We start from the raw sequence: 23,437 nt of genomic DNA on the forward strand, positions 1-23,437 counted from the left end.
GGCAGAGGCCTGTAGGTCTGGTCTGAATGGGGACTCTCAAAGAAAATCTTTATATCTAGCGTCACTTAAATAATTCAGCTACTGGAACAAGTCATAGCAATTTAGAATCACATCTCAAGAAACTAGAACACAGGCATACATTGGAGATTTTGTCGGTTTGGTTTCAGACCAGCATAATAAAGCTAATGCCATAGTAAAGTGAGTCACACAATATTTTTGGTTTCCCAATGCATACGATAGTATGTTTACACTCTATCATAGTCTAATAACTGTGCAGTAGCATTATGTCTTAAAAATATGTATATAAACACCTTAAATAAAAAATACTTTATTGCTAAAAATGCTAACCATCATTTGAGTCTTCAGTTCAGTTCAGTTCAGTCGCTCAGTTGTGTCCGACTCTTTGCGACCCCATGAATCACAGCATGTCAGGCCTCCCTGTCCATCACCAACTCCTAGAGTTCACTCAAACTCATGTCCATTGAGTTGGTGATGCCATCCAGCCATCTCATTCTCTGTCGTCAGTGAGTCGTAATCTTTTTGCAATAGTAACAACAAATATCCCTGATCACAAATCACCATAACAAATACAATAATAATGAAAAAACTTGAAATACTGAGATAATTACTAAAATATGACAGAGAGACATGAAGTGAGCTCATGCTCTTTGAAAAATGGTGCTGGTAGACTTACTTCACACAGGATTGTCGTAAACCTTTGATTTATTAAAAAGACACTATCTGTGAAGAACAATAAAGTAAAATGCAATAAAACAAGATACACCTGTATAAAAGTAAAAAAAGAAATGCACAAAGAAAATACTTTGTAGGGCAAACAATTTTGAAGATCTACTAAGTAATGAAAAGCAGATAGATACCATTTTATGTATTATGCACTAAAGCCAACAGAGGGTTTGTGAGTGTACTTATTTGTAAGAATAATGTGAACATCATCCAACGAGGCCCCCCACTTTTCAAGGATTTTGCTCTCTGAGATCTGACATCACCAATGCCTTAATGTGGCTAAAATACATGAGAAGGTATGCAGCTACTAAGGAAAGATTCAGTTCAGTTCAGTTCAGTCACTCAGTCGTGACCGACTCTTTGCGACCCTATGAATCACAGCACGCCAGGCCTCCCTGTCCATCACCAACTCCCGAAGTTCACTCAAACTCATGTCTACAGAGTCGGTGATGCCATCCAGCCATCTCACTCTCTGTTGTCCCAGTCTCCTCCTACCCCCAATCCCTCCCAGCATCAGACTCTTTTCCAGTGAGTCAACTCTTCGCATAAGGTAGCCAAAGTATTGGAGTTTCAGCTTTAGCATCAGTCCTTCCAATGAACACCCAGGACTGATCTCCTTTAGAATGGACTGGTTGGATCTCCTTGCAGTCCAAGGGACTCTCAAGAGTCTTCTCCAGAAGAACCCAGAATATTTAAGAATATTCAAGGCAAAAAATTAGGCCCAAATTCCTGACACTGACCACAGCAGCCACTGGTGCTAAACAGAGTTATATACCACTAGCAACCATGAAAGAGATATACCCAGTAGCTCCAAGGAAAGAGTACAACCCCATGAACTGATGGTCCCAACAGGGCACTAAACTAATAGTAGACTCATAATGGCCTTTTGCTTCTTTATTCATTTTTGCTATAGGTATTTTTTGTTTCTCTGTGGTGAGAAGGAATTGGCTAACTTGGGACTATGGAGGGGGAACACTTTTTCCTTGTTGCTTTGAAACAGTGCTGATGGTGTAACTCTTATTACTATGAAAACGTCCAGTTAATCAAAGAATCAAGGGATCAAATAAAATAATTTAAGTATGATTGGCAACCATATTATTATAGCCTGAAAAAGGGGAAAAATGTTTTGCTAATGAAAAAACAGAGTCAAAGTCTTGCTTGGATATGCAGGAACATATGGTCCATTTTCTCAGTATGTTTCTTGGCAGAGCCCTTAGTCTGTAAAATTATGTGACTTAGGTTACAAATTGAAGGGTTATACGCACCCAAACTTGGTGTTAAAAATCATTTATCTGAATAACAGATCAGTTTCCACATTTTTATCAGAAGTTTACTTGCCTGGTAGAGGCCATACAAGCTAAGGACTAAGACATGTGCTTAGTTCAACGGCCTGGAGTAGGGAAGATGGGGGGAAATAGAGGTAGATATATAAAGCTTGAATGGATCTGGGTAATGCCACATAAACTTGGGTGTTTGAGATTTACTTACATAGTATGCATATGTGCTGGAGAAGGAAATGGCAACACACTCCAGTGTTCTTGCCTGGAGAATCCCAGGGACGGGGGAGCCTGCTGGGCTGCTGTCTATGGGGTCGCACAGAGTCGGACACGACTGAAGCGACTTAGCAGCAGCAGCAGCAGCATGCATATATGCACATAATAGTTAATTTTATAATTCTTTGGACAGAATCTCTTAAATCATGCCAGAGTTTAGGTTTGTGTGGTCTATTCATTTCCAGTTTAGTCCTAGATTATAACTCTACCTCCTCCTCTGCTAGATGGTTTACAAAATGTTAATAGGTGAAAGCATGACCAAGATTATGAACCAAATATCACATTGGGAAAGAAAGAAAAAGCAAATACAAATGCACCATGATAAATGCTCTCAAGAGGGTCACCAGAAAAGACCTACATTAAAGACTAATTTGTTTATGACTATAGTCCACTGCTTATCTGCACAATTTATTAGTCACATAAAATATTTTGTAATTTTGTACTATTATGGATTTGACAGATTTGTCCACACATCTTACATAAACTTTGACAGGCTCTGTCTATTTAAATTTAAATGTATATATATTATTTGCAAAGTTTCTAGGTTGGGTATGCACACTGTACATATGCATTATATGTATAGATAGTTAAACCTAATTTAAACCTAACCATCACATTTCTAGGAAATGTGTTGTTCTTCCTATATTTTCTTTGAGTAATCAGGAAAAAAATGCAGCAGTACTTACATTTAGGCACCTATCAAGATTCATTTTTTCACTTTCAGTGTAGATAAATCTTTCTTTTATATGAATGCATATATTTCTACACAGAAATCCCTCAGCTAATTCATGACACTTGACATTAATCACATACACAGATCAACAAAGACTTTGCTTTCATATAGAAACTAATTTAGAACATATTTCTAAATTACTGCTTGTTATTGCAGTCAATTTAATTAGCTAGCTAATGACAATATCTGCTCATAATCAAAGTAGTCAAAAATACCAAATTTAGTAATTAGACCATATAATTCCTTAACAACTCAATTTTATAATGGCAAAGTACAACACTTTTAGTCAATTTTCTTCAAAAACTCCTCTGTATTCAAAATTAGGAATTCCACAGTGTATTCTCATGACATTTAAAGCTCAAGATGGAGTGTTTAGGTTAGAAAGCACAGTTCCCTCTTGGATTCCATGTGAAATTGCTTGTAAGTCATATTACATTCTAAATCCATTTCCCCTCAAACCATTCTGAGGGTATAACATTTACTCTTTGTCACTAATGTTCTTTTCTGTACGACACACCAATATGAATTGTAACACAATGAAACAATTAATCTTTGGGGCAATTTTAATGATCCTATAATTATACAAAACTGTAGAAAATCATGTTTTCCTTTTTATCAACCCAGATACTCAGGGATGTTTTAATTCTAAGACAAAAACAAAAGGAGGGAGAATCTCTATATTTCTAAGAATATCATATTAACAGAAATCTATAAACTAAACATAGATAGTGTCACAAATGCAAACTGACATGTGGCATAATGGGTGGTGATGCAAAAATTCAGCCAGAAAAGTACTAACATAGGCTAATTTGATTTCTCCCAGCTGCCTGCCTTTCAATTCTTTATCTTGGCTATTGGGTTTGAATAAATTTCATCTCCCACACCACAAGTAATGAGCAGACAATGACTTATGAAGCACGGAGACCACGTTAAGACAGAATTAGAATACAATTTTAATGAGACGTAGCTGGGAAAGTGAAAGTGCTACACATTTGACAGACTTGGCAAAATATCCAATATGATTTCAAATGTTCTTTCCTTGCTACAAAGAAACTGTCAAATATTAAAGTAAAAATGAAAAAAAAAAAGTCTCCAAAGAATTCATTAGGGGTAGATTTTTAATGTGATGAGAGCTCAAAAATAGAGAAGTCATTTAAGAAGTTGAGCAAATGTGACTTAATATGTAAACGTGTTAAGTATAAATAATCTTGTGAAAACAAACATTTTTTGGTTTCTCTGGAAGAAAGAAAAGCACATTACCATTGTGACAACATGTATCTGTTTAAAATGAGGTCCAGAAATTGTTGGGGAAATGGAGAAGAGACAAATATTTCCTTTGTTACCACTTAGAAGTCTATAAAATAATGTTATTATATGGCTTTGAAATACAGTGAAAATAAGCTGATATAGAAACAAGATAAACTCAGGCATGAAGTTCATTTTTTGAGGCTCAATGGTCAATGTTCAGGACAGGAGAAAGAAGCTAAATGAGGTGGTGGGGACACTCCCCAAGGAGGTGTAACAGGAAGTGGTCCCTGGCTAATAAGAAAGATTTTCACCAAAATGAATGTTTATTTTCATAATAAAATAATATGTTGTTAAGTTCTATGAAACACTTAAATGCTTAAACACTTAAAAAATAAAGAGGACAACTGAAAAAGTTAAGAACTCCAACCCACTAGAGACAGTATAAATGAATTTTCAAGCGTGTTTTCCCACTCAGCTTATGTAAAGAATGCCCCATCCTCCTTACAAGGCCTGAGCCTTCTCAGCTGGGCTATGATGAAGTCTGGGTCAAACTGAGCCACACAACAAGAGTACTCACATTATGCATTTTAAATCCACTTCCCCAAACATCCCCTCAAATGTAAAGGAGTCTTTTTTTCTCTCCGTGTTCCAACCTACTCCACACTGTTTCTGTCTTTTTTTTTTAGTGATTACTTCCTGTTTTTTCTAGTGCATAAAACATCTGTGATTTGCTGCAGGCACTCAGTATTTACACAGAGAGACTCACAGCAGGTGCCACTTACCAAAAAAAAGGGCTTCTGCAAGCATGAGCACACCAGTGTTATTCCATGACCTGGGGGTCACACTGCTGTACTGCATAATGTTTAGCAAGGGAAGCCTTCTTCCATCAACAACTGATAAAACAGTGTTCTGTCTGGTAGGCTAAACTTTTTATGAAATGATAAACTAGTATCTAGACATGTTTAAAAGTGAACATGTGCTTTCAAAATTATGGGCAGATACCTAATTCTGATTTGCATCCTGTAGTTAAAAAAATAAAATGCCTATCCCCTCCCTCCAAAATAAATAAATAAATGAAAAAGAAAGAAAGAAATCTAGTAATTTTCTAACACTGATGAATAGTCTCCCTTGGTGTCCCCAGGCTTCATGCTGCAAATCCATTTCCTTGACTTTGAAGTCTGGGTCCGCTAAAGCTATGAAATTTCCTGGATAACAAACAATGCTGAGGAAACTGTGTTGTGAGCAAATAAATTTGACAGCCATGGGACTTGTAAATGTAGTTTACATTTAACACCCAATAACAGTGACCAAAAAGGGGTGTGTGACATTTTCTCATAAAGGTCCTCATTCTTTAAGCAGCTTGTTAGAAATTCAGTTAAAAGTCATATAATGGAGCTAATTATAGTTTGTGAATCTCATTGGCTTTCTCCTTGTTTTCCCGCATCCTCCACTAAAATACCTCATGGAGTTTGCTTTAGCCTGGCTCTCTACAGCGATATTCCACACTCAACATGCCCTCCTTCAGTGTTTCTGTTGTAACAGATTGTGAACATAAGATGCAAGAAATCCAAAAAATGTCCCGGGCAATACCACGAGTTTAAAAACTGCTTTCCCACGTATGGCCAACAAATTGTGTGTCTGGCGTGTTACAGGTAATCCTTTTGGGTGGTCTAAATCGATAGAAAAATTATGTAACACATTATATGATTTTATAAATAAAATAATACGAAGTTGGAAGATGAATTTCCAGTTCATGAAAGAAGACGAAAGAATGAAGTTTTAATTGTCTGGCATGCCATGCCTTTACTATATGTATATATAGAGAATACCATCAGTTTAAACCCGTTCAAAATTATTAAAGAAATTTTGATCTTCACAAATAAGTCTTATTTCACAATCCCCTTCTTACTTTTCCTTTCCCCTACCTCCACACACACATCTGGTTCCTAATTAAGAACTATATTTAGTCCTCAATAATAGATATAAGATATTCTTGATCTGTCATTTGGTCAACTGCAGTTAATGATAATGTTTGCCTTGTATTCTAGGTACTGCTTAACTCCCCTAAAACTTCAGGAATCTTGTTCATAGAAAACAAAGGTGGACCTTAGGCAGAGCCCTGGGCCTGGAGGATGGAGCACACCCTTGTCATTCTTGTTGCCCTGGGTTGTAGATACTATATCCCATCCATTCCTTTTCCGCTAACTCCTTCCTCCATTTTGTGTTTTAATCTTTCCCCCAGTGGAATTATGCATACACCCCCATTTGTAGCAGGTACTTAGCATGCTTATTAGCTGTCAGCATTTCCCACCAACTTCTTGAGGGCAGGCACCTGATCTTGTTCGTATGTCTGTGTCTAAGGATTACTCTATTGATGGTCAGTCATCAAAAGGATGGATGTTGACATGATGGTTAATCAGGACAGTGAGGGGTACATAATCACTAAAGAAGGCAGTCTCCAAGTCCCAGGAACCAGGGACCATAAATGGACACAGCATGTAAAATCATTTAGAGTATCAGAGTGACAGAATATGCTAGTTATGCCTCTAACCCTCAACTTCACTCCTGACTTTCCAAAATGGTATAACAGAGAAATTACGATTAGACTGAATCAGACTCTATGAGTTAGCATTCCCCTTCTAATGATATCAATACTATTTGGACAAAATAGGACAATTTCCTTAACCTCTCAGATGCAATTTCTCCCACTGGAAATATTGGGATAATAGTAACTACCTTACAGGATTAAATGAAATATCACATGTAAAGCATTCAATGCAAGCTCAACAAATCTTATTTCCTTCTTCTTCACTTTTATCCGAGGAGTTTCTTTTCCCTATTGTATATCTGATATTTAGAACTTTGGCCTTATTGTCAATATCCAAGCAATGATCGTCTCAAGGATCAATAAACCTTGTATAGTAATAGTGTTTTTCACAGGTTCCCCAGCCACACTTATCATTGTGAGGGGTTTGTCTGAAAGGTAATTTCAGTTATTCTGCACAAAGCAAGATTATTCAAGGAGACAAAGGCATTGATCATCTTCTCTTTGCTTCTTGTTTTCCTTGACCCCTATGGCAGCTTTACCAACATGCTCTATAACTGCTTCATGTAACTTAAAGCTGGTTTTTGGCAAGAAGATAATGAATCCCACCTAGTTCATTTTCCTTGATCTGAAGGAGAATATTTCTCCTAATTATGTTTAAAAATTTTTTAATTGTGGTAAAAATTTATAACATACATTAAACAAACATGTTAAAATACATAACATAAAATTTATCATCTTAACTATTTTTTAAAATTTTATTTAATAAATGGTACAAGGCACAATGCCAAAAACATTAACAGTTAAAATTTCACCAAATGAAAAAATACTATAGAATACACAGTTGTAAAAAGCTACATTAAGTTATTTTACAACTGCCTCAGGCTGCAAAAAGAAAAAAAAACCCAATGCCATACCTAAGTTATCCCTCTCTCAAAATAATGCCATTTATGTTATAAACCATAAGCACCCCATCAAAAGACGGGAACTGCTTTTGTTAATTCATATATATATATATATATATATATATATATATATGACTGTATCACTTTGCTATTCACCTGAAACAAACACAAGACTGTAAATGAGATATAGTACAATATAAAATAAAAATAAGTAACAGACCTTTGGGGCTTTACACAGTCATTGAACAAATGACTGAAGAAATCAACAAATCATTGAAGAAATCAAAAAAGAAATCAAAATATGCATAGAAATGAATGAAAATGAAAACACAACAACCCAAAACCTGTGGGACACCGTAAAAGCAGTGCTAAGGGGAAGGTTCATAGCAATACAGGCATACCTCAAGAAACAAGAAAAAAGCCAACTAAATAACCTAACTCTACACCTAAAGCAACTAGAAAAGGAAGAAATGAAGAACCCTAGGGTTATGGCAAGCCACTCCAGTACTATTACCTAGAAAATCCCATGGATGGAGGAGCCTGGTAGGCTGCAGTTTGTGGGGTCGCTAAGGGTCGGACACGACTGAGCGACTTCACTTTCACTTTTCACTTTCACACGTTGGAGAAGGAAATGGCAACCCATTCCAGTGTTCTTGCCTGGAGAATCCCAGGGACAGGGGAGCCTGGTGGGACACGACTGAAGTGACTTAGCAGCAGCAGGGTTAGTAGAAGGAAAGAAATCTTAAAAATTAGGGCAGAAATAAATACAAAAGAAACAAAAGAGACCATAACAAAAATCAACAAAGCCAAAAGCTGGTTCTTTGAGAGGGTAAATAAAATTGACAAACCACTAGCCAGACTCATCAAGAAAAACCAAATCAATAAAATTAGAAATGAAAAGGGAGAGATCACAACAGACAACCCAGAAATACAAAGGATCATAAGAGACTCAGTCAGGTCAGTTTAGTTCATTTCAGTCGCTCAGTCGTGTCTGACTCTTTGCAACCCCATGAATCACAGCACACCAGGCCTCCTTGTCCATCATCAACTCCCGGAGTTCACTCAAACTCAGGTCCATCGAGCTGGTGATGCCATCCAGCCATCTCATTCTCTGTCGTCCCTTTCTCCTCCCGCCCCAATCCCTCCCAGCATCAGGGTCTTTTCCAGTGAGTCAACTCGTTGCATGAGGTGGCCAAAGTATTGGAGTTTCAGCTTTAGCATGGAAATTGAAACTGTAATCAGAAATCTTCCAGCAAACAAAAGCCCAGGTCCAGACAGCTTCACAGCTGAATTCTACCAAAAATTTAGAGAAGAACTAACACCTATCCTACTCAAACTCTTCCAGAAAATTGCAGAGGAAGGTAAACTTCCTAACTGATTCTATGAGGCCACCATCACCCTAATATCAAAACCTGACAAAGATGACACAGAAAAAGAGAACTTCAGGCCAATATCACTGATGAACATAGATGCAAAAATCCTTAACAAAATTCTAGCAATCAGAATCCAACAACACATTAAAAAGATCATACATCATGACCAAGTGGGCTGCAAGGATTCTTCAATATCCGCAAATCAATCAACGTAATACACCACATTAACAAATTGAAAAATAAAGACCATATGATTATCTCAATAGATGCAGAGAAAGCCTTTGACAAAATTCAACATCCATTTATGATCAAAACGCTCCAGAAGGCGGGAATAGAAGGAACATTCCTCAACATAATAAAAGCTATATATGACAAACGCACAGCAAACATTATCCTCAATGGTGAAAAACTGAAAGCATTTCCCCTAAAGTCAGGAACAAGACAAGGGTGCCCACTCTCAGCACTACTATTCAACATAGTTTTGGAAGTTTTGGCCACAGCAATCAGAGCAGAAAAAGACATAAAAGGAATCCAAATTGGAAAAGAAGAAGTAAAACTCTCACTGTTTGCAGATGACATGATCCTCTACACAGAAAACCCTAAAGACTCTACCAGAAAATTACTAGAGCTAATCAATGAATATAGTAAAGTTGCAGGATATAAAATCAACACACAGAAATCCCTTGCATTCCTATACACTAATAATGAGAAAATAGAAAGAGAAATTAAGGAAACAATTCCATTCACCGTTGCAACGAAAAGAATAAAATACTTAGGAATATATCTACCTAAAGAAACAAAAGACCTATATATAGAAAACTATAAAACATTGGTGAAAGAAATCAGAGAGGACACTAATAGATGGAGAAATATGGATTGGAAGAATCCAATCTGTGTTCATGGATTGGAAGAATAAATATTGTGAAAATGAATATATTACCCAAAGTAATTTATAAGTTCAATGCAATCCCTATCAAGCTACCAACAGTGTTTTTCACAGAGCTAGAACAAATAATTTCACAATCTGTATGGAAATACAAAAAACCTCGAATAGCCAAAGCAATCTTGAGAAAGAAGAATGGAACTGGGGACTTCAGGCTCTACTACAAAGCCACAGTCATCAAGACAGTATGGTACTGGCATAAAGACAGAAATATAGATCAATGGAACAAAATAGAAAGCCCAGAGATAAATCCATGCATCTATGGACACCTTATCTTTGACAAGGGAGGCAAGAATATTCAATGGAGAAAAGACAATCTCTTAACAAGTGGTGCTGGGAAAACTGGTCAACCACTTGTAAGAGAATGAAACTAGAACACTCCCTAACAGCATACACAAAAATAAACTCAAAATGGATTAAAGATCTAAATGTAAGATCAGAAACTATAAAATTCCTAGAGGAGAACATAGGCAAAACACTCTGACATAAACCACAGCAGGATCCTCCATGACCACCTCCCAGAATATTGAAAATAAAAGCAAAATAAACAAATGGGACCTAATTAAAATTAAAAGCTTCTGCACAGCAAAGGAAACTATAAGCAAGGTGAAAAGACAGCCTTCAGAATGGGATAAAATATTAACTATTTTAAGTGTATACTGTAACAGCGTTAAGTATGTTCATATTGTTGTACTGATGTAGCCGAAAATTTGTCCATTACAGAAAAACTTGAACAAACATTTTGGTCAACCCAATATAACAGAAATCCAGAACTGTTTCTTCTTGTGAAACTGAAATTCTATGCCCATTAAAACAATAACTTTCCATTTTCTACTAACCTAGTACCTCTGATTATATTTTTAATTGTTGGTTTTGGGCTAGTTTAAGATGTGGTCTAGTTTAAGAAACATATATTTGGAAACAGTATCTTTAAAAAATAGTCATCATTCACTGGCAAAACATCTACGTTCACAAAAGTTATGGTACATAGAATGCTCATTTTCTGCTGCACTTAACATTAATAATAAGAGTAATTACCCAATAAATATGGATAAATATGGATCTTACCCATAAGATGCTGGATGAATGTTGTAACTTTGGGCTGTGATTTGATTGAGAATGGAAGACGTAGAATGTGAAAGGTTTTTTTCCTAAAAGATGGTGATTTTGTCAGAGCCAAGTAGATTACACGCTGTTTAACCACGTAACATGATTCTTGAAATTGTATTTGGATAGTTGAGGACAAAGTGAATTTTTTGACATTTAATCTACCACTTTTCACCCTCATTTGGCATACTCAAATTCAGTCTGTATTAATAATTAAAGACTTATTTTCTTTGAATAAGTTATAACTTAGAACACTAATTGTTAAACATGTATCACAGTGAAACCATACAACTTGCAAACACAACAATGAAAGAACTTTACTTCAGATATTTAGCTATAATTATTATGACCATATTCTGCTTCCATTTTCAGATCTATCTGCTAACGTTTCGTGATTTCAGCTAGAAATATAAATCTGAATAGCACATTTGCCTAGCATTGCCAATATTTTTCTTGGTAAAGAGCCACTAAATGTTTTCTTTCATTTTCATCTTCCATATATAAATTAGTTCTTAAACATTAAAAATGTTATCTTAAAAAGTTTCCATTATAATCTAACCCTGAAAATGTAAGAAACAAAGAAATACCATGCTACAAATGGGGAAATACTATAAATTCCCTTATATAAGCATATTCTTAAAACATCCCTCTCCTTATATATTCTTACTGACATATTTTGTCATGATAGACATAATTAAGATGTCTTTAATTTTATTACTACACCAGATTTTAAAACCACAATAGAAAACAGGATTTATTGTTGCATTTCTTAAAGCCAAATCATTCTGACAAGCTAAGGTCACTTCAGTTTAAACCCCAAAATGTTTTCCTCCCTTAGGAGGCTGGGACATTATTATTGTTTTTGTCAAGAAAGACCCGTGAATGATGCAGTCTTTCTCAGTGAGAAAATGAAAGGTGTATTCCACTGTGTGCTGGGAAAGAGATGATGCCTCTTCCACAGACTTGGTGGAGGATTCACTGCCAGCTTCTTCACGGTGTGAACTCCTGATTGAAGCACCAGCTGTGATCCTAGGTTTCAAAGAGACCTTGGAAATGGCGAAGCAAGACCCTGTGTTCCTAGCTGACAAAACCCAGTTGACAAGAGAAGCAGTAGCTATTCTTTCCGAATGCTCATCATGGGGAATGTCATTGACAAAAAGAAAAGAGTGGGGGAAGGGAGGAGAAAAGAAGGCTTTTGTGTGATATGACCTGACAGACCTGAAATCAAATTATAATGCCACAGAAATAGGAATTTTCTTTCTTTTCCATTGCATGGAAGACATTATTTTGTCAATATAGATAAAATAAGTAGTCGGAAGAATATTTTTTTAGTTAGCCTTCTCAATATAATTGGAGTTTCCCTGGCTCATGGTATTAACAGAACTATCTGTGAGCAACTCTTGGCCTGATAGGTGTAAGGAGATTCTAGAGAGTTCTAAATTATACCCAAACTGTCACCCCTGTCACCGCAAGGTAGAGTTAAAAGGATTTTGCAACTACCCAGGAATGAAACGAAATAATTTCTCCCATACGAGACTGGATTGTTTATTATTCTTAGCCTCCAAGCACTTTAAAGTAATTTTCCCCCCTCTCTTTTGCTAACCTCAGCCATGGAGAAAAATGTGAATAAGTCAGTTATTATTTTGCATCAAAACTGTTGATGTGTTCATTGCTGTCCCTTGGAGATTTCCATTCTCAGACGTGTAGACCACCCTCATGCACAGGTCTGATCTGACCTCCCCTATGGTGCCCGAGTTGGATCCTCAGAACTCAGAGTTGCCCCAATGGCTGACCATGAGACAGTAGCCTGCTCATGCCCAAGCTTGCTGTGCCCAGAGTCACAAGAATGGCTTTATCAAGAGTGCGTCATGCAGTCCCAAGTCATTAACAGAACAGCAGTGTTCCTTCTCTGCCAGAGGACCATGTGGAGGGCAGCATTATGCTCAGTCACAAAGGGACGGCCCCTAGAGGCTCCAAAACAGGTCAGGGAAGCCCTTCAGTTCAGTTCAGTTCAGTCGCTCAGTCGTGACCGACTATTTGCGACCCCGTGAATCACAGCACGCCAGGCCTCCCTGTCCATCACCAACTCCCGGAATTCACTCAAACTCATGTCCACAGAGTCGGTGATGCCATCCAGCCATCTCATTCTCTGTCGTCCCCTTCTCCTCCCGCCCTTACCAAAATGCAAACTCTGCTGCATTTGAGAAATGTGTCTTGCTAAATTCAATGTACTCTGGACCTTCCTTTTAACCTCAGAATTGCCTCTTGAGATACTGGCCAGTCAATTAGACAGTATTTATTTAGTGACACAAGGCTGAGAAGATGAATTTCTGAATACTTAATTTTTAAAAATTTTTAAATAAAGATAAGCAGCAAAGCTTGTGATGCTATAATCAGGTTCTTATCTGTAAGACAATTTTGAATAAGGTAGGGTGTTAAAAACAATCTGTTTATACTAGATTACACTGTTTTTGAACACTGGGAAATCTCTAGGGTGAATAGATTAATTTGTATTTTTTGCTGAGAAATGGTAGAAGTTTTATTGGCTTTGTTTCTTATTCCAGAAACCTTACAGAAAACTGGGAGGTCATCTCGTGCATTCCTGCCTCTGAGCCTCTGATGATTCCAGTCATCTCAAAGGGATAGGGTTTTGCCCTCTTTCTTCTGATTTGTTGGCAATAGACCTTCAGCTAACAGTATATCTGCTCAGCTGAAGATGGAGTGCTAATCTAGAGGGACTCGAAATGGCTCTGTCATTTTCTAGATGACAGCTCCTATTTTCCACTGGCTTCTAGCATATGTGCTATCATCCATCTATGTCAGGAAGACACTTGCTTATCTGGTTGCTAGAAATGCTTTTGTTAAAAACATGTAACTGCAGCTCATCAGTCTTGTGAGCAAGTTGTTGATTTTGCTAAACTAAGTTTAAACTCTGCTGTGGTTTTGTGATATGACATCTATTTTTATTAGATATTGTCATGATTATTTATAGTGTCTTAGAAATATACTAGAGTTTACAAAAAGGCAAGTTAATCAGCCAGTTGAATGGGCAAAACAAAAGTTTTGGGACTACAGCGTACACATATTAACTCCATTTTTTGGCACCTCTTAATTAAGAAATTACTTACTAAAAAAGAGATAGAAGTTGAATCATGACCATAAGAAAACAAAATTCAATGCAAATAATGTGTATTTTACAACCAATGATGGTATTTTAAAAAATTTATTATATAAAACCGGTGATTTAATTATAACTCACGAAGTACTGTCATATATCAAAGAATATGATCAGCAAATATCCTTAATTACTTTTTTATTTAAACTTGAAAATATTTATTTTGCTGACATTCTTTTGGTTTTGACCAGCTTGTTCATGTCCTCCTGGTTCAATCAAGACTTGATCACTCAGAAGTTGGGCAAATCCTATCTAACTGGTCCAAGCTAGCCCTAACCTTTCAGGAAGCTTCTGAAGAGTTCATATTCACCAAAACCAGCTAAAACTGGTTCATACCACTTTGGCATACATTAACTTACAGTCAGTAGGGTTGTTAACAGTGCCCAAAGCAAGGACATATCACAGAATCTTTTAAGAGTGGTACCTGGATATCAAAAGCAAGTGCTATTGCCAACTGGACTCTCTCATATTTGCCAGTCTGGATCAACACTTTCTTTCTCTTCTCTCCCTTTCCTTCACACAAACATAGACTCATGGCTCTCCTGCTGTTGCTGGGAGTCTGCCACATGGCCTGATTAATGGGTGTGGATGAAGGAGCAGGGAGAGTCAAGGGATGTTGACTCAGGCAAGCACCTGCCTACTTTCTTTCAGTCCTGAGTGACTATCACAGTCACCAGAGTAACTTTTGTTTGGTAAGAGCTGTTTTAAGAGTTGATGCCCACCAGAAGTTCTGGCCTTGTAGAAGACAAATGATGCCAAGGGCCAAAGCCAATATTACAAGGCTTTCCTGAGAGGGTCTAGTTGTGGGTGGGAAGTTATAAAGTGGCTTCTGGGTGTGCAAACAGCACCAGAGTTCTCACCATGCATCCATTTCAAACTGATGAAGCGAATGCTAAAGAAAGGATAGGGGCCTGAACATCACAATATTAAGAAGAGAGATGAGTACCATTAGATGTGTGAAGAAAGTCAGAAAAGAAGTCACAGACTAAAGAGACCAGAATGACAAAGCATCTCTCGTAAACAGAGGCGCTGCATTGTATTTCTTGAAAGGAAAAAAAAAAAAAAAAGAAAAACAAACATTAAAAGGTGAAAAAAGAGAAAATGAAAATATTGATTTATTTTCTTTATAGTAAAATGGAAGCATGTTGGAAACAGATTTGTCTCTGCCTGAAGGTGTGATGATATCAATTTTATGACAAGGAATTATATTCCTAAAAAATAAGTTGGAGAAAAGCTTGCAATTAATTAAGTTTGACACTGAAATATTGATGTTATTTACTCTTTTAAAACTCTCACAGATAAACATTTATTTTTTAAAAACCAAATTTTATTTTGATTGTTTTGTAATTTATGTGACACATACACAAAATATATTTTAAAAAATAATTTCCCTTCTTTTCTCCTTCGATCTCTGTCTGACTCCTTTAAAAATGGATGAAATAATTTATATAAAACAGAAAAAAACAAATAAGATGTATATGAACCATAACCCTAATGATCAAGTAAGACTTGTAAACAATGAGTCCTTTGGAATTTTTTTACTAACCTCATTTGACTATTTTTTCATGTCCTTTCTTCAGCTATAGCAGTAAAATAAGCTGTAGCTTATGAAATTTTGACAGTTATGCCTGAGATTTTCAGAGTGGTAGGTTAATACTTTCAGCTAAAAAAAAAATTACCTTGAAATAAATATCTTTACAAAGGACCAAAGCTACTTTAAGTTGCCAGAACTGTAATATACCTGATGTAGAAAGAATATTACTATTGTCAGATGAGGACTAATACATAGAATATGTCCACAGTGTTACCAGCAGCATTACCACTGTATTCTTCTGTATTCTGAGAACAGAATCAGAAGAAATGGAATTAATCTGAGGGGAAAGTTATGGAGACACGAACAATTTCCCCAACAGTGAGTTAAGAAACACTGCTTACTAAGACAGGTTTCTTTTAAGCACCAGCATAAATGCAGTGAGAACTTCAATGCGGTGCTGAGTCTGTGCTGGGTCTCCTCACTCCTAGTCACATCCAAGTGCAAGAAGGCCTGTCATTTAAGATAATTTCTTCCTTTCTTTCCTTTTTTCCTCCTTCCTTCCCTAACTCCTTCAGTCCTCCCTTCCTTTCCTTCCTTCCTTCCGTTTTCTTTGAAAAAATAGTATGCATTACAAAGTCTAAAAGTTCATACTTAGAATATATAGTAATATTTGAAGTATCTAGAAATATCAAATAGTTTAAAAAGAAGTAAGAAAATGCTTTGATTGTCACCTTTATATAAAATACAAATTGAAGCTTCCAACTTAGTAGTGTGTTAAGGCCCAGGGAAAATGAATAAATCAAACCCAGATAAATATGGGAAGGGTGGACGGACAAATCCTATTTTCATTATTTTGAGTTCTATCGCATCAAACAATGGATGTGATTGATGCAGCCAACTAGCCAAGTACCACTGAATGTCAGCATCACTTTGTAGCAATGTGTCTAATAATTGCTTTCAAGTCCCATTTTCCTGTTTGTAAACTGGAGTCAAACTTAGCCTGCCAGGGCTATTGTGATGATTCCACACCAGGTACCTTGGCACAGTGCCTGCCCTGTAGCTCCCAGCTTCTGAGGCGTTGTGGATATACTTTAGTCCGTCACAGCTACTGGTGGCACACAGGAAAACAAATCACAGGACACTGATCACTTTAGGAAAGTCCCATGTTCATCTTATTTTACCATTGTAGAAGTCTGTGGGATAACCTTAATATTAAAAGTGCATCAGATATACTCCTTGAGCTCATCTGCCCTGAGATTTTATTTGCTTAAGTTCCCATTTCTTTCCCTTTAGGTGGAAAATATTCTCATTGGTGTGTTGTGTTCCCCATTTCATCTTGTATTGTCCCTTCTTTCCTTACCTTATAGACACCAAGTGTCTACCACAGAGTTAAGAATTTACCACCCTCTTCCCAGGACTGTTGAAAGTAATGGAGAAGGATATACAATTAGCTGGTATTACTTTATGGGGCTGAGAATTATAGATTTTTAAAGTTGGGGAGTTTTTAAGCTTTAGTTGCTTTTCCCCTAGCCAATACCAAGTACTTAGTTGACTTTGGGTACACAGTATTTTAATTATTATATTATTGCTTTTATCAGCAATGATTTTATCCCCATTTGAATGAAGCCTATAAGGGGAGTTGGCCCTATGGTTTCTCCAAGGAAAAATCTGATCCAACTAATTCTGCTAGATGCTACCAATATTCTGTTCCTTCTACCCTCATAAGATTCTGCTCCCACTAGGTCTCTCTTGGCCACCATGGACTACCCATTCTTCTCCGTGTAATTCTTTGCACGTAATTTATTTCGTATAGTATTTTTCTCTCATTTGTATACACCCAGGATATACATTCCTGGGTAAAGAAAGTTTTCTCAGTATACATAGCCAACCCTCATTCTCACACTGGCATCCTTCTCAAGCAGTGTTTCAAAACATCAGGTCTGGTGTGAGTTGCATACTTCATTGTTATGCCCAATTTGATGTTGTCAAATGTCCAATTTACCCAATGCACAAATTTATAAAAAGCTACTTCTTATAACTACTTATTAAGTTTTAGGCAATTCCCCTGGAAAAGAGTCGTTTTAACTGTTTTCAGAGATTTCTGTGAAATTATATTTGACTGCTGTGAATTTCTAGTGTTGTTTAGCTTTATTTTGGCGGCAAATATTTGACTGTGGCCAGGAAAAGCTTATTAATGTCTGGATTTTTCTGTACTTCTGATCTCTGGCTTTTGGAAATGCACATTGTTACTGTGTTTTGAATTATAACTGTAGTGCATAACTTAATGTCAAGGATTTTATAAACAATCAACTGGATTTCATTAAAACATACAGAATAGAGCCCATTGCCTTTTGGACCTCTCAGAATTTACAGAAACTTTTATCAAGTTCAACTTGAAGAATATGTTGCATATGTTTCAAAAAATTGAGATGTCTCATGGCTACATCAAAGATCTCTCTTGGTAAATGTCAGACTGCACTTGAAAATATGTGGATTATTTTAAATATCTTTTGATATTGATTTCTAACATAATTTCACAGTGATAAAAGGACAAAGTCTGTATGATTTCAATATTTTTAGACCATGAAAATGTTTACACCTTATGTTCCTGGATATGTTCCAGAGTTTCCTGGTTTATAGTCTATGGGAACTTGAATAGAATTTGTATCCTGCTATTGTGTGAAAACTGTATAAATCTTTATGTTGAATTGGTTCATGGTACTTTTCAGGTCTACTATATCTTCTACTTTTCGTCTGTTAATTCTATTAATTTTTGAGAGTTTGATATTGGAACTCCAACTAAAAATATTTATCTACTTAAAAAATAATTGTAAAGTATTCTTGCCTGGAGAATCCCACGGACAGAGGAGCCTGGTGGGCGATGGTCCATAGGGTTGCAAAGAATCAGACATGACTGAAGTAACAAAGTGTATGCACATCGTGGCACTATATGTAATGTTGTTCTGTATTTTCCAAGTCTCCAAGTGTGTTACCACACCATTTAAAAAACAAAAGAGAAAGAAAAAAAATTTATAAAAAAAAGTTATATAAAGAATAATAAAATATATAAAAATTTTTTAAAAATTTGAGAAGTTTCAGCATTTGAAATGTGAATTGTATACAGAATTGACATCCAATGAGGAGTTAACAAACCTATTAATCAACTGGGTGAAAGAACAACAGTTAAATATAAGCTTAAACTAAATATAAACTAAAACTTAAAAAAAAAAAAAGCCTTAAACGTTGTTGAATTTTCCAAATAACTTTGCTATAAACTTTAAGTAGAGAACAGAAAACAATAATTGGGAAATCTGTAATTTGGCTAATTTTTCTTTTGGCTAACAGTCTTTCAGCAAACTGGCCCTGAGCAAGTTGATTTTAGGTGAACTATTTTCTCAAAAATAAGCTTTTGGTAAATGACAGAACTTAAAAAAATTGATAAGTTGGTCATTTGGTTACTCGGCTTTCAGAAAATTGATTTTTAGGAGATTAGATTCTTCCACAACTTCCCAGAAATAAGTAGATTAGGAGCAATTATGAGTGCAATAGGACATTAAGTGCATTTTTTTTCCCCTTGAGTACAGAAGTTGTGACTACAGTCTGAATTTGAAACAAAACATTAAGTACCTCATTCTACAAATTTAAAGAATTACCAGGAGTTGGGCTTATTAGAGAGCATAGCCAAATCAGAACTGGCTCTACCATCTATTGCCAATATCCCCTCTCTTACACTCCACTTTCCCAGTCTGGTAGGTTGCAGTTTGGATGCTTTTGCAGAAGTGCAATGTTCTTGGAGGAAGGCTATTCTCTCCCCAAATCCAAGGGAATGGAGCTGCTGCTGCTAAGTCGCTTCAGTTGTGTCCAACTCTGTGCGACCCCATAGACAGCAGCCCACCAGGCTCCTCCGTCCTTGGGATTCTCCAGGCAAGAACATTGGAGTGGGTTGCCATTTCCTTCTCCAATGCATGAAAGTGAAAAGTGAAAGTGAAGTCGCTCAGTAGTGTCCAACTCTTAGCAACCCCATGGACTGTAGCCTACCAGGCTCCTCCATCCATGGGATTTTCCAGACAAAAGTACTGGAGTGGGGTGCCATCGCCTTCTCCAAGGGAATGGAGAGCAAACTCCAGAAGAATTATACTTAAATATTGGGGGTATACACAGAAGGGAAGACTGATATTTATTCCCCCTTTGGATGTCTTGTTGGTCACTGAATTTACGGAAACAATCTTGTGCCACTTGGACTAAAGAAAAGAGAATTGAAGAAAGACAGTGTGGTGGGGAACTGCCAAGAGGACAGAGGTTAGGATGGGCCTGCAGGTTCTCAGTTTCTGAAGTAGGAGTAATGATGGGGCTTGCATATGTCAGCTTGTGCAAGATTTGTCTGTGTTGCAAAGATGAGAATGGAGCACCATCTTGATGGGATCACTAACATGTAGAGAGCAAAGACATGGGAGAAATGTAGTAAGCACAACTCTGTCTGGGGCCCACTGGAGAGAAAGGCTGGATCTCACAGAGGACAGTCACTACCCAGCGTTGGTCTCACTGGACAGCAGTCACACCTAATTAAGGAGAAGACTGTTCTCTTGCCCACTTTAGTAAGGAGATGTTTCTGACTTTCCCTTTTACGTCTTTCATCCTCCGGACACTGGATGAGCCTGTGACTAAAAGGAAGAATGTGAGTAAAGACAGGATACCTTTACATCCCCCACCTCTTCTCCAAGCTGTTGGAAATAGAGATTCTGTGTAATAATGGAGGTGGAGAGGTGACAGACTACATGGAGTCTGAGATTAGAACTTTCAGAATGAATAGATGATGACACTAGATTTTGTAACTGTATCAAAGGAAGCTATAGAAACCTGGAGACCTCTAAATAAAGCACAGCTAAGGACACGTACTGGAAGATATAAAACACTTTCAGGTTTAAACCTCAATGAATTGGACTACCCAATAATAAAATCATGAAAATTCATGAAACGAATCAGCTCCAAACAGTAGAACCAGAATCAAAGTGTTTGCAAAGGGGATCGAGAAGAGGAATTGGGTTCAAGAGAAATTTAGGGGAAAGAATTTGCAAATTTGGCAGCAAAGAGGATATGGAGGTAAGAACATAGGATAGTTCAGTCGCTCAGTCGTGTCTGACTCTTTACGACCTCATGGACTGCAGCACGCCAGGCTTCCCTGTCCTTCGCCAACTCCCGGAGCTTGCTCAAACTCATGTCCATTGAGACGGTGATGCCATCCAATCATCTCATTCTCTGTTGTCTCCTTCTCCTCCTGCCTTCAATCTTTCCCAGCATCAGGGTCTTTTCCAAAGAGTCAGTTCTTCTTATCAGGTGGCCAAAGTATTGGAGTTTCAGCTTCAGTATCTTCCAATCTTCCAATGAATATCCAGGACTGATTTCCTTTAGGATTGACTGGTTTGATCTTCTTTCAGTCCAAGGGACTGTCAAGAGTCTTCTCCAACACCACAATTCAAAAGCATAAATTCTTCGGTGCTCAATTTTATAGTCCAACTCTCACATCCATACACGACTACTGGAAAAGCTTAGCTTTTAACTAGACAGACTTTTGTCGCAAAATAATGTCTCTTCTTTTTAATATGCTGCCTAGGTGGGCTTCCCTCATAGCTCAGTTGGTAAAGAATCTACCTGCAATGCAGGAGACCCGAATTTGATTCCTGGGTCAGGAAGATCCACTGGAGAAGCGATAGGCTATCCATTCCAGTGTTCCTGGGCTTGACTTGTGGCTCAGCTGGTAAAAAAATCCACCTGCAATGTGGGAGACCTGGGTTTGATCCCTGGGTTAGGAAGATCCCTTGGAGAAGGGAAAGGCCACCCACTGCAGTATTCTGGCCTGGAGAATTCCATGGGGTTGCAAAGAGTCAGACACGACTGAGCGACTTCCACTATCACTTCACTAGGTCGGTCACAGCTTTTCTTTCAAGGAGCAAGTGTCTTTTAATTTCATGGCTGTAGTCACCATCTGCAGTGATTTTGGAGCCCAAGAAAATAAAGTCTGCCATTGTTTCCATTGTTTCCCCATCTATTTTCCATTAAGTGATGGGACCAGATGCCATGATCTTAGTTTTCTGAATGTTGAGTTTTAAGCCAGCTTTTTCACTCTCCTCTTTCATGTTCATCAAGAGGCTTTTCAATTCCTCTTTGCTTTCTGCCATAAGGGTGGTGTCATCTGCATATCTGAGGTCATTGGTATTTCTCCCAGCAATCTTGATTCCAGCTTGTGCTTCATCCAGCCCGGCATTTCACATGACATACACCTCGTCGCATGAGGTGGCCAAAGTATTGGAGTTTCAGCTTTAGAATCAGTCCCTCCAATGAACATCCAGGATTGATCTCCTTTAGAATGGACTGGTTGGATCTCCTTGCAGAATAAGGGACTCTCAAGAGTCTTCTCCAACACCACAGTTCAAAAGCATCGATTCTTTGGCGATCAGCTTTCTTCACAGTCCAACTCTCACATCCATACATGACCACGGGAAAAACCATTGCCTTGACTAGATGGACCTTGGTTGGCAAAGTAATGTCTCTGCTTTTTAATATACTATCAAGGTTGGTCATAACTTTCCTTCCAAGGAGCAAGCGTCTTTTAATTTCATGGCTGCAATCAGCATCTGCAGTGATTTTGGAGCCCAAAAAAACAAAGTCTGACACTGTTTCCACTGTTTTTCCATCTATTTCCCATGAAGTGATGGGACCAGATGCCATGATCTTTGTTTTCTGAATGTTGAGCTTCAAGCCAACCTTTTCACTCTCCTCTTTCATTTTCATCAAGAGGCCTTTGAGTTCCTCTTCACTTTCTGCCATAAGGGTGGTGTCATCTGCATATCTGAGGTTATTGATATTTCTCCCGGCAATCTTGATTCCAGCTTGTGCTTCTTCCAGCCCAGCGTTCCTCATGATGTACTCTGCATATAAGTTAAATAATCAAGGTGACAATATACAGCCTTGATGTATACCTTTTCCTATTTGGAACCAGTCGGTTGTTCCATGTCCAGTTCTGACTGTTGCTTCCTGACCTGCATACAGGTTTCTCAAGAGGCAGGTCAGGTGGTCTGGGATTCCCATCTCTTTCAGAATGTTCCACAGTTTATTGTGATCCACACAGTCAAAGGCTTTGGCATAGTCAATGAAGCAGAAATAGATGTTTTTCTGAAACTCTCTTGCTTTCTCCATGATCCAGCGGATGTTGGCAATTTGATCTCTGGTGCCTCTGCCTTTTCTAAAACCTGCTTGAACATCTGGGAGTTCACGGTTTACATACTGCTGAAGCCTGGCTTGGAGAATTTTGAGCATGACTTTACTAGCGTGTGAGATGAGTGCAATTGTGCGGTAGTTTGAGCATTCTTTGGCATTGCCTTTCTTTGGGATTGGAATGAAGACTGACCTCTTCCAGTCCTGTGGCCACTGCTGAGTTTTCCAAATCTGCTGGCATATTGAGTGCAGCACTTTCACAGCATCATCTTTCAAGACTTGAAATAGCTCCACTGGAATTCCATCACCTCCACTAGCTTTGTTCGTAGTGATGCTTTCTAAGGCCCACTTGACTTCACATTCCA

This window comes from Moschus berezovskii, chromosome 8, assembly GCF_049115385.1.
Source record: "Moschus berezovskii isolate FMDL1 chromosome 8, NW_MosBer_1.0, whole genome shotgun sequence".
NCBI lineage: Eukaryota > Metazoa > Chordata > Mammalia > Artiodactyla > Moschidae > Moschus > Moschus berezovskii.